At 34.6% G+C, this 9,854-nt stretch overlaps 1 pseudogene; it reads left to right on the top strand.

Annotated features, from left to right (window-relative positions):
- Nucleotides 1-7,856: 7,856 nt before the first annotated feature.
- Nucleotides 7,857-8,557, top strand: LOC138145391 (thyroid transcription factor 1-associated protein 26 pseudogene; annotated as a pseudogene).
- The last annotated feature ends 1,297 nt before the right edge of the window (nt 8,558-9,854 follow it).

Genomic DNA, 9,854 nt, shown 5'->3' with positions numbered 1-9,854 from the left:
TCCAAAAAGCAAAAAAAAAATAATAATAATAAAACAAAAAAGAGACTATCATTTGTTATTTGAGTATCACTGCACTGACTGTTCCTCATACCTGAAATGTACTCCCTCCTAACTCAGACTCTTTGAAACCTTAATTCCCTTCAAGATTCAGTTTAAGTATCATCTTCCTTTTGAGATGTTTCCTATTCTCCCAACAGCTACTGATTATACTCCTTGAGAATTAACTTTAACTATTTTCCATGTATTTTGTATATACCTGTGTAAATATATTTGTCTCTTCTGGCAGAAGGTAAACTCTTTGAGAGCAGGGAATATTTTGCTTTTGTATCATAATGAAATTTTTGAATGCATAAAATAAAATATGTAGCATTAAAAAAGAAAAGAAAAAAAGAAATAGAAATGATCATGATAAACACTGGTAGGGTGTGAATACTTTTCATTCCCACTTTATAGAATAAAAAAAACCCTTTTGCTCCAGAGTCTTTTTAATCTCAATTTTTCCCTCCTTTCCACCTCTTTAACACTAAAAAGACTATACACAAGTTATGCATACAAAAGTAAAATAAAATGCCACAATGCCAAGAATAGCATAATAATATTCCTTTACATTCTTATGCTATAATTTATTTAGCCATTCCCCAAGTGATAAACAATTTCCTTAAGTTCTAGGGTTTTTTTTTTTAAGACAAAACAAGCAACTACAAAGGTTTTTATACCTATGGGATATTTTTCTCCTTCTCCAATATCTTTGGGACAAAGGGTAAATAGCAGTATCACTGGGCCAAAGTATTTGCAGTTAATAACTTTTGGGGCATGGTTCCAAATGACTTTTCAAAATGATTGGACCAATTCACAGTTATGATAATAGGACATCACTGTGCCTGTTTGTTTGTTTGTTTGTTTTTTTCTGCAGATGTTCCAATATTTGTCATTACATTTTTTTTTGGTCAACTTTGTCCAAGTGACATATGTGAGAAAAACCCCAGAGTTATGTTCATTCAGGTTTCTTTAATTTTTAATGATTTGGAAAATTTTAAATGACTATTCATCATTTATGTTTCTTTCTTAGAAAATTGCCTATTCAAATCCTTTAGGATTTATCTATTAGAAAATGTCTTTTGGCCTAATAACTGTGTATAAGCAAGTTTTATGTCTAAAAAGTCAGACTTATCTTAGAAACTTCCCGTATTTTTTAATCTTAGACTTTTTAATCTTAGACTAATTGGATTTGTTCATGGAAAAGCTTATTTTTCTTAATTTTGTGTGATTAGAATGGTCCATATTATCTTTCATGATCTTCCTAGTCCTTGTTTGGTCATAAGGTCTTCACCAATCCTTAGCTTTAAAAAAAAATGAGATTTCTTCCTTACTCCAATAATACAGCTATGATGTAATCTTTTAAATATAGCTCAAGTATGTAGGATATTATGTTACCATAATACACTAGATATCATTATATCTATCATCCAGGTGGAATTTATTCTGACATATGGCATCACATGTTGATCTAAGCCTTATTTAGATTAAATTATTATCCAGTTTCTCCAGTAGTTTGTCAAATAGTTCATCTTTAACCTAGTAGCTGTGAGTCTTGAATTTATTGATCACTATGCTGCTAGTTTTGTTTTTTGTATACCTCATCTGTTCCAATTAAGCTGTTATATTTTTTAACCAATTCCGAATCATATTGATGAATACTGCTTTTTAGTATAGTTTGAATAATGGTAATATTAAGCCTCTTTTATTCCCATTGATTTTTGCTCTTGAGATTCTTGATCTTTTCTCCTTCCAGAAATTTTTTCCAGTTATTTTTATTTACATTTTCTTGTGGTCCGATGATTCTTAAATTATCTCTCTCATCTCTCTGTCTGTCTGTCTCCCTCTCTTTTTCTCTTTCCCTCTCTTTGTCAAAAACATTACATATGCATTTATATGTGCACATGATACACACATACATACATAAATATATACATATCTGTCATGTGCACATGCATGTATATACATAGCATGTTTTTCCTATTTTTTCAGTTTCTTGACTTCAATTTTTTATTTCATTTCATGGAATCATTTAATATTTGATTTTTTCTAATATTCCAGAATTCTTACTTGCATAAAGATTTGTATCTCTTGTGTTAAGCTGTTAATTTTCCTTCCAAAACTTTTCTCCAAAACTCTCATTCGTTTTGTAATTCTATTTTATAGTACCATTATTTAATTTTCAATATCCTTTTTCTCTCTTGCTTTCTTTTTCCAAGAATTCTAGGAGAAGTTTTGTTAAGACTGATTTTCTTTGAAGCTATACTTTTATGTATTATGGAGTCATTCTCCTCTTTTGAATTTGTGTCTTGTGCAAGCCTGGGATTTTATTTATTTATTTATTCATTCATTCATTCATTCATTTATTTATTTTTGTCTTCATTGATTTGTTTGTTTACTTTTAGTTTACAAATTTCCGTTCCACAATACCTTGAGTTTCAAATCTCTTGCCTTCCCTATCCCTCACCGCCACTTTCACATTAGTCATTGGTCAGGTTGTAAAGAAGGATTGTAACCATTGGAATGAACAATGGGAAAGAGGAAACAAAACCAAACAAGAAAAAGAAAGAGAGCAGGTAGTTTGCTTCAGTCTGCATACAAACTCTGTTCTTTCTAGTTCTTTCTCTGAATGTTGACATCTCCTTCCATCATAAGTTTTTGGAGTTTTCTTATAACCTTTCATGGCTGAAAAGAGTCCAGTCTATAAAAGCTGGTCATCACACATACATTGTGTCTGTAATTGTGTACAGATTACTTCTGGTTCTGCTCTTCTCACTCCACATAAATTTGTATAAGTCTCTCCAGGTAAATATGAAGCCCATCTGATCCTCATTTCTTATAACACAATGGTATTCCATTATATTCATATACCTCAACTTGTTTAGCCATTCCCCAATGATGGGCATTCCCTTAATTTCCAATTCTTTGCCACCTCAAAAAGAGCTGCCATAAATATATTTTTTTAGATTTTTTTTTTTTGCTTTTTGGAGGGGGGAACATAGGGCAATTGGGGTTAAGTGACTTGCCCAAGGTCACATGGCTAGTTTTTTGTTAACTGTCTAAGGCTGGATTTGAACTCAAGTCCTCCTGACTCCAAGGCCAGTACCCTATTCACTGTGCCACCTAGTCACCCCTGCAATAGATATTTTTGTACATATGTGTCTTCCTCCCACTTCTATGATCTCTTTGGGATACAACCTTAGAAGTGGTATTACTGAGTAAAAGGGTATGCAGTTATTTATAGCCCTTTGGTCATAGTTCCAAATTGCTCTCCAGAATGGTTGAATCAGTTCACGACTCCACTAACAATGCATTAGGGCTCCAATTTTCCCACATCCTATCCAGCATTTGTTATTTTCCTGTTTTGTCTTCTGAAACAATCTGACTGGTGAGATGTGGTTCCTCAGAGTTGTTTTGATTTGCATTCCTCTAATCAGTAATGATTTAGAGCATTTTTCATATGCTTATAGATATATTTAATTTCTAGCTCTGAAAATTGCCTGTTCACATCCTTTGACCATTAATCAGTTGGGGAATAACTTGTATCTTTATAGATTTGATTCAATTATCTGTTTATTTTAGAAATGAGGCCTTTATCAGAGACATTGCTTGTAAAAATTCTTTCCCAAGTTCCTACTTTCCTCTTAATTGTGGTTATATTAAGCCTGGGATTTTAATAGCTTTTTTTGTTTGCTTTCTCTTTCTTCCAGCCTTACTTCTTGGATTAGGATTTTGTGTCAATTCCAGGTTCCATTCATTTTTTTGTTGGTATTGTCATGGTCTTATGTGGTACTGGAGCATCATCTCTAGGGCCTTGTTACTATGTTCTTCAAAGATCACAGGGGCATCTCAGTCTAAGATCTTTCATTCTTTCATCAAGCTCTATGTGGTCTCATGAAAGGCATGATTTGATTGTTGCCCTCCTGGAATTTCTGTACCCTAAGACTCCAATTTGAGTATCAACAATACAGCTGCAGTCTTACCTCTAGGTGAATCAATAGTCATTTGATGGTCTCAGTCATGCAACTAGCTGGAAGGCTCCGTGGTTCAGAAAAACAGGTCTGTCTACTAACCTTGGTGCTTATCCCTGAGATCCAATCTATAATCCACTCTGGTGTCTGAGAAGCATCACAGCCATTGTGTTGCTACCCCTTTTGAGCCTGAAGGATGAGACTGTGATCTGCTTTGGGGTCCAAGCAACAGCATCCTGGCCTTGTGAGGAATTTGAATATGAAGTTTACAAGCCTAGTCCTCCCATATTCTACATTGTCTGCCCAATTCACTTGTCAGTGTATGCAATTAGTTCATACTTCTTAAAAACATCTTCTCATATATTTTATATGATCAACATATGATCAATATGATGATTAATTTTTCTTGGTTATAATCATTTGCCATAATAGATAAGGATAGAAACTATAGCTGCAATTTTATTGGTTTAGGAAATTTCCAGGCAAACAAATTCAATCTTTTCTGAAATGTATAGTCTTAGAGAGTTGTCTAGAACACTGAAAGATTAAGTCACTTGCCCAAAGTCACAAAACCCATAAGAATGATAGAAGTCTAACTTGAGTCTTCCTGATTCGGTCAGTTCTCTATCTACTTTGTTATGCTGTGCTTATCATTGCAAGGGAGATGTTTCACTTTTTTTTTCAAAAGACAGTTTTTGAAAAGAGGAAAGGAGGGAGAAGGAGAGATAATAAAAAAGAAAGTACATCCATGCAACATGAATTGCACATGCACAGACCCCCATCAATTTATTTAGTTGATATACCTCTCTATTTAGAAGATTCTATGGAAATAACCTCTATGACAATCATGATAACATGTAAGAAAAATTCCCTGGAGAGATGGTGAACCATGAATGAACATTTTATAACTAGCTCCACCTGATTAGCTACATGCTTGGCCAAAAAAAAAAAATTGATTGGCAGCATAGCCAGAATGATTGACTTCTTACAAAGGCCTGAATCAGCTCCATTTTCATATTATTCCATTCTAGCCTATGTAATTCTGTCACTCTTTTGCTCAAATGTATTTGGTGAGAGACCATGTGGTAAAGGTAGGGGTGGTTTTAGAGACATTTTCACCCTCTAGCTATATGACTCCCCAGAATTTGGTCTCTATCTTTAGCCTTTTTTTTCCTCACTCTTTCTATTCTAATTGAAAAGAGTGGGACCTCCAACCCTAGCAGAGTAAGATACAGGACTCCAAAAGTTGGAATCTGGACTAGATGTTATAGGTAGTCTAGTACTGATGCCCTGAAAAACAAGGAACAATATTTAAGATTTATCTTCGGGAATAACAATAAAGAAAGTTGAAATGAGAACTTATATGGCCTTTGGATGGCTTTGGATGAGAACTTGTTGGAACCAATGGTATGGGTGAGGTAAAATAAGTTAAATTTTGAGCCTTCCCTAGAAAATGAGGTTAGGGAGAGGAAAATATGCCTCAAACTCATTGAAGGAAATATCTGTTCATTTGTTCTTGCTATATCTTTGAAGTAAATTTTGTAAAATCCAATTGAGTTTAAGTGGTTAAATAGGAATGGGTTGGTAGTCACTGACTCCTAATAATGAATGAAACACAGCTAGTGGTGGTTGAAGTCAATGACATTCAGAAGAGATAACCCCAAACTCTCAAAGTTCCCCTTTTGGGTCTTTTGGGATAATATAACCAGTCTACTCTTAACAGAAAGCCAGAGAAATTGATGTTACAAATGAGACATTTAAAAGTATGCAAAAGAGAGAGTGTCCCTATGAGTTCATAGGGACACAAAGACAAGTAAATCCCTGGAGTTAGGAGGACCTGAGTTCAAATCTGGCCTCACACACTTAACACTTACTGGCTGTATGACCTTGGGCAAGTCACTTTACCCCAATTGCCCTGCTCTCCCCCCTCCAAAAAATAAATAAATTTTTAAAAAAGACAAGTAGAAAATATTTCTGCTTAATCCAATGTTTACTTTTTAAAAATCAAAAATTTTATGTCCATAATAGAGATTCATGATATCATATACAAAATTAAAAGCAATTTCTCAGAAATTACTAAAAGAGGTTTACTTATTTGATATCAGCCTGGAAATCTACCCATGCTACACCATAATATCCATCTTAAATCAACTAGGATTAGTGCAAACTACACAATAGTCACCAAAGTTGTCAGAGAACATGACTAGAAGAATATCTGTCTGCCTTCTTCCTATGTTAATAAAAATATGTTGTAGAGCAAAAATCTGAAATTGATGCTGGAATATTCTGTTTCACATATATTTTTTGAATCCATCATAACAAGATATTCTTTTGGAAAATAAAATTTGAAAGGAGAAGAAAGGGCACCAGTGGAATGCCAAATCATGCTTCTTTGTGACCTTAAATAAGCTTCGCAACATTTGTTATTAAATAAACTGCCTAAAAATCATATTTTAATAAATTATTTATTTTTAAAAATGTAAAATATTATTTTTATAAGAAAATTCAAACACTATCACTATAGTGTCTATTCTTTTCCTTAAAAAATTTTACCTTTAATTTTCCTTTAACAAAATGATCCTTAATTATCCTTTAGGAAGCACTTGAAAATCTATCTCCTTTGCTTTCATGCAACTGGCATAATTTTGACTGCAATGTCATCTTTTACCAGTTTAAAGTCTCTAGTAAAATTAACCATACTTCTTACTATAATAAACACAGCTTACCTTTCACTAGTGCCAAATACCATTACCAGCTCCCTTCATGTGCGCTACTTTTTAAACAAGAACATATCATAAAAATCAGTTTTACTTTTGAAATATTCCCTTTTATTCAGGTATAGTTCATCATTATAAATAGAGTGATCTGTGGCACTTTGAATAGCATATTGGCAGAAATAAGCATAAAAACAAAAAATACCTTGCAAAATCATACTGGGGAGTTTTCTGTAGTCTAAATGTGTATATGACAGGATGAAGTGATAAGTGAATATCAATAAATCAACAAGGATGTGTGTAATAATAATGGAATTTGAAGATCCTCTTGTATTGGCAAGCTAACAGGTACTTAATACTTAGTTCCAAACTCACAATTGTGTTAAGTATTAAGACCCAGATGTTGTGAATCCCAAAGTGGGATGGACTTCCTTATGTAACAGGAAGGGGCTGGAACAGAGAGGAGCTAATACCTTATATGAGGAAAAAGCACAAGCTGGAGAGTCAGAACTTCTTAAAGCAAGCAGTGTCAAGGCTGAAGAGGAGAGTCCCAGGCTGGAGAAAGTGATTTTGACTTTGAAAATGGAGCTTATCATGGTGGAGTTTCTTCTGAGAGCCAGCTGAAACTTTGTCTGAGAGCTTCCAAGAACCAGTCAGAGCTGCCAATGACTCAGCTTCTGTTGAGACTCTTCTTTTGGGAACTTCTGCTGAGACTTTTCTTTTGGAAACTTCTGCTGAGAGCTTCCAAGAACCAGGCTGAGGAGCTACCATGAATGAGAGAAGAGGATCCCTACTTGAGGGAACCTGTTCTGTGGTGAAGGCTTGGGAATGGGGGTGTTCCCTGCATTAACCATGTGTACCAACTTTGTGGTTACTGTAATGACTTTGATTTTCTGGTTCTGGGACTCAGTTTCCTGGCATTTGAATAAGGAATTGAGGTAGGCTAGACACTGTGAGATTCAATATGGAACAGGAACTGCACAGATTGCTGGACAAGGAATTGGGAGCTATCTGCCTTTGAACTCAGGTGGCAATTGGTTAGATTTGAGCAGCAGCTGGGACCATGGAAGAGGAACCATGGAAGCTGAGAGCCTGCCTCTAGTCAAGATAAAAAGACCTCTCTTGAGAGCAGAACATGACCCAGGCGAAGCACACTGAGGAGGTGTGGGCTGAAGGGATCCAGGAGCAGGGTGGGTGGCCAGATGCCTCGGATTCAAGAAGAAGCAGCATCAACAGCAGCAGGCATGGAGGGCGAATTCACGGAATGTTTTTTTCTGGCAGTGTCAGCAAAGGACAAGGATTTGCATTTCAGAGGAAACAAAAGATTCAGCAAAAATACAAGAAATTGCTAAGGAAAGAAAAAAAGGCATAGATTTCACAAGAGTCTCAGTTTACAGAAAGATATCCAGAGCATTTAAAACATCTGTATTTAGCTGAAGACAAAAGGCTCAGGAAACAACATAAAAAGGAAAAACAACCTTTGCCAGAAGAAGAATGTAGCACAACATTGAATCCTATTGCCACTCCAAAAAGAAATAGGAAAAAAACATCAAGCCAAAAGGCAAAAGAATAATATGAATGGGTCCAAGCTAAGCGTGCTGCTAAGAAACAGGAGTTTGAAAGAAGAAAGCAAGAAAGAGAAGAGGCACAACAGCACTACAAAAAAAAGAAAATGGAAGCATATAAAGTACTGAGCAAAAGGACTAAAACAGGCCAACCAAATCTGAACTTACAAATGGAATATCTTCTGAAGAAAATACAAGAAAAAACATAAAACACATATTTTGTTCTTTCATGCATATTAAAATAAATCTTTATATTGTCTGTGAAATAAAAGACCTCTCCTTGGATATTTAATACAAATTGGGAGATTGTAACTTACTTGTGACCTAGTGGTGGATGGCCTTTGTACTTTCCACTACCCCTTAAGAGTGTACTGAGTAGTGACTGAGGATATTATAACTTAATTGAACCCCATTGGTGGAGGACTTTGACCTTTGTGCTTTGTGATTGACTAAATGAATGTACTATGTTTAAAACTATGTGACCACTTTGGCAAAAATTACATGGCCATTTTAGTGTTAAGTTGTTGAGTTGTGACATGGTGAATGCTGTACTTTGTTTTTTGTCAATACTTTGCAGTAATTTGTTACTGAATAATTAGATAGTTCACTATGTTGTGTAATCGGTACCTTGAGAAGCTGTTCACATCAGTAGTCCTCTAGAAAGCTGCTCATACTTGGCTTTACAATGTGGTAATTGCCTTTTGTACACTAGGCTTTTGGGCTAATGAATCTTAATATAAAGAAAAAGTAGGATATTTTAAGTCCTAAAAGATTAAATTCCATTAGAGAATATATTTAACTATGCTTAACCAGAAAAGTGGAAAAAATGCATGAAAATTAATTTTTTATCTATTATATGAAATTAAACTGTGGATGTTATAGCCTCCAAAAGAACTAACCTGTGTTTCGTAGACAGGTCTATATATTTTGTGCATGTATGCATATGTTTGTGGGAAGACTTTGGAGCAGGACTTTATGGATAGGAGACATAGAATTTGACTCCTGCACTTCTTGACTCTTAAGATGTAGAAGTTATTGTAAATACAGTCTAGTCTTATCTCCTCATTTAATAGCTAAATAAACTGAGGTCTGTGGAGTGGAACCATCTTGTCCAAGGACACTCAGCTGTAAATTGATAAGGAAAAATTTTTATCCCAGGTCTTTCAATCTATTCAAGAAGGGCTATCCATTAACAAAGATTTGAGTTATTTCAACAGTTATTCTAAAATTAAAAAAAAATCATAGAGAAAGATTGATGAACATAACAAGAGCCAGAAACAAAATACCTGGTACTTGAATATTTCACAAGAGACTTTTCAAGTTGGAATGTTCTTCAGTATTCCTTTAGGGAATTTTAATTTAATTCAACTCAACAAACTTTTATTATATGTTTTCTGTTGATACTAGGTGCTAGAGGATAGATGAAATTTAGATATATCTAAGTCCCTACCCCAATGATGATTGCCATACTGAACAACAACAGATACAACTATAATGGACAATTGTATAAAATACACAGTTTAGAAAGGTGCAAAGCAAAGGGGTAAGTGGGGCCAAAAAGGCTATGC

This window comes from Petaurus breviceps, unplaced genomic scaffold (genome assembly GCF_028583685.1).
Source record: "Petaurus breviceps papuanus isolate PSGF00001 unplaced genomic scaffold, PetGlider_PUasm1.0 90734, whole genome shotgun sequence".
NCBI lineage: Eukaryota > Metazoa > Chordata > Mammalia > Diprotodontia > Petauridae > Petaurus > Petaurus breviceps.
The sequence above is the reverse complement of the archived record's forward strand: the minus strand, read 5'-3'. Positions and strand labels throughout refer to the sequence as shown.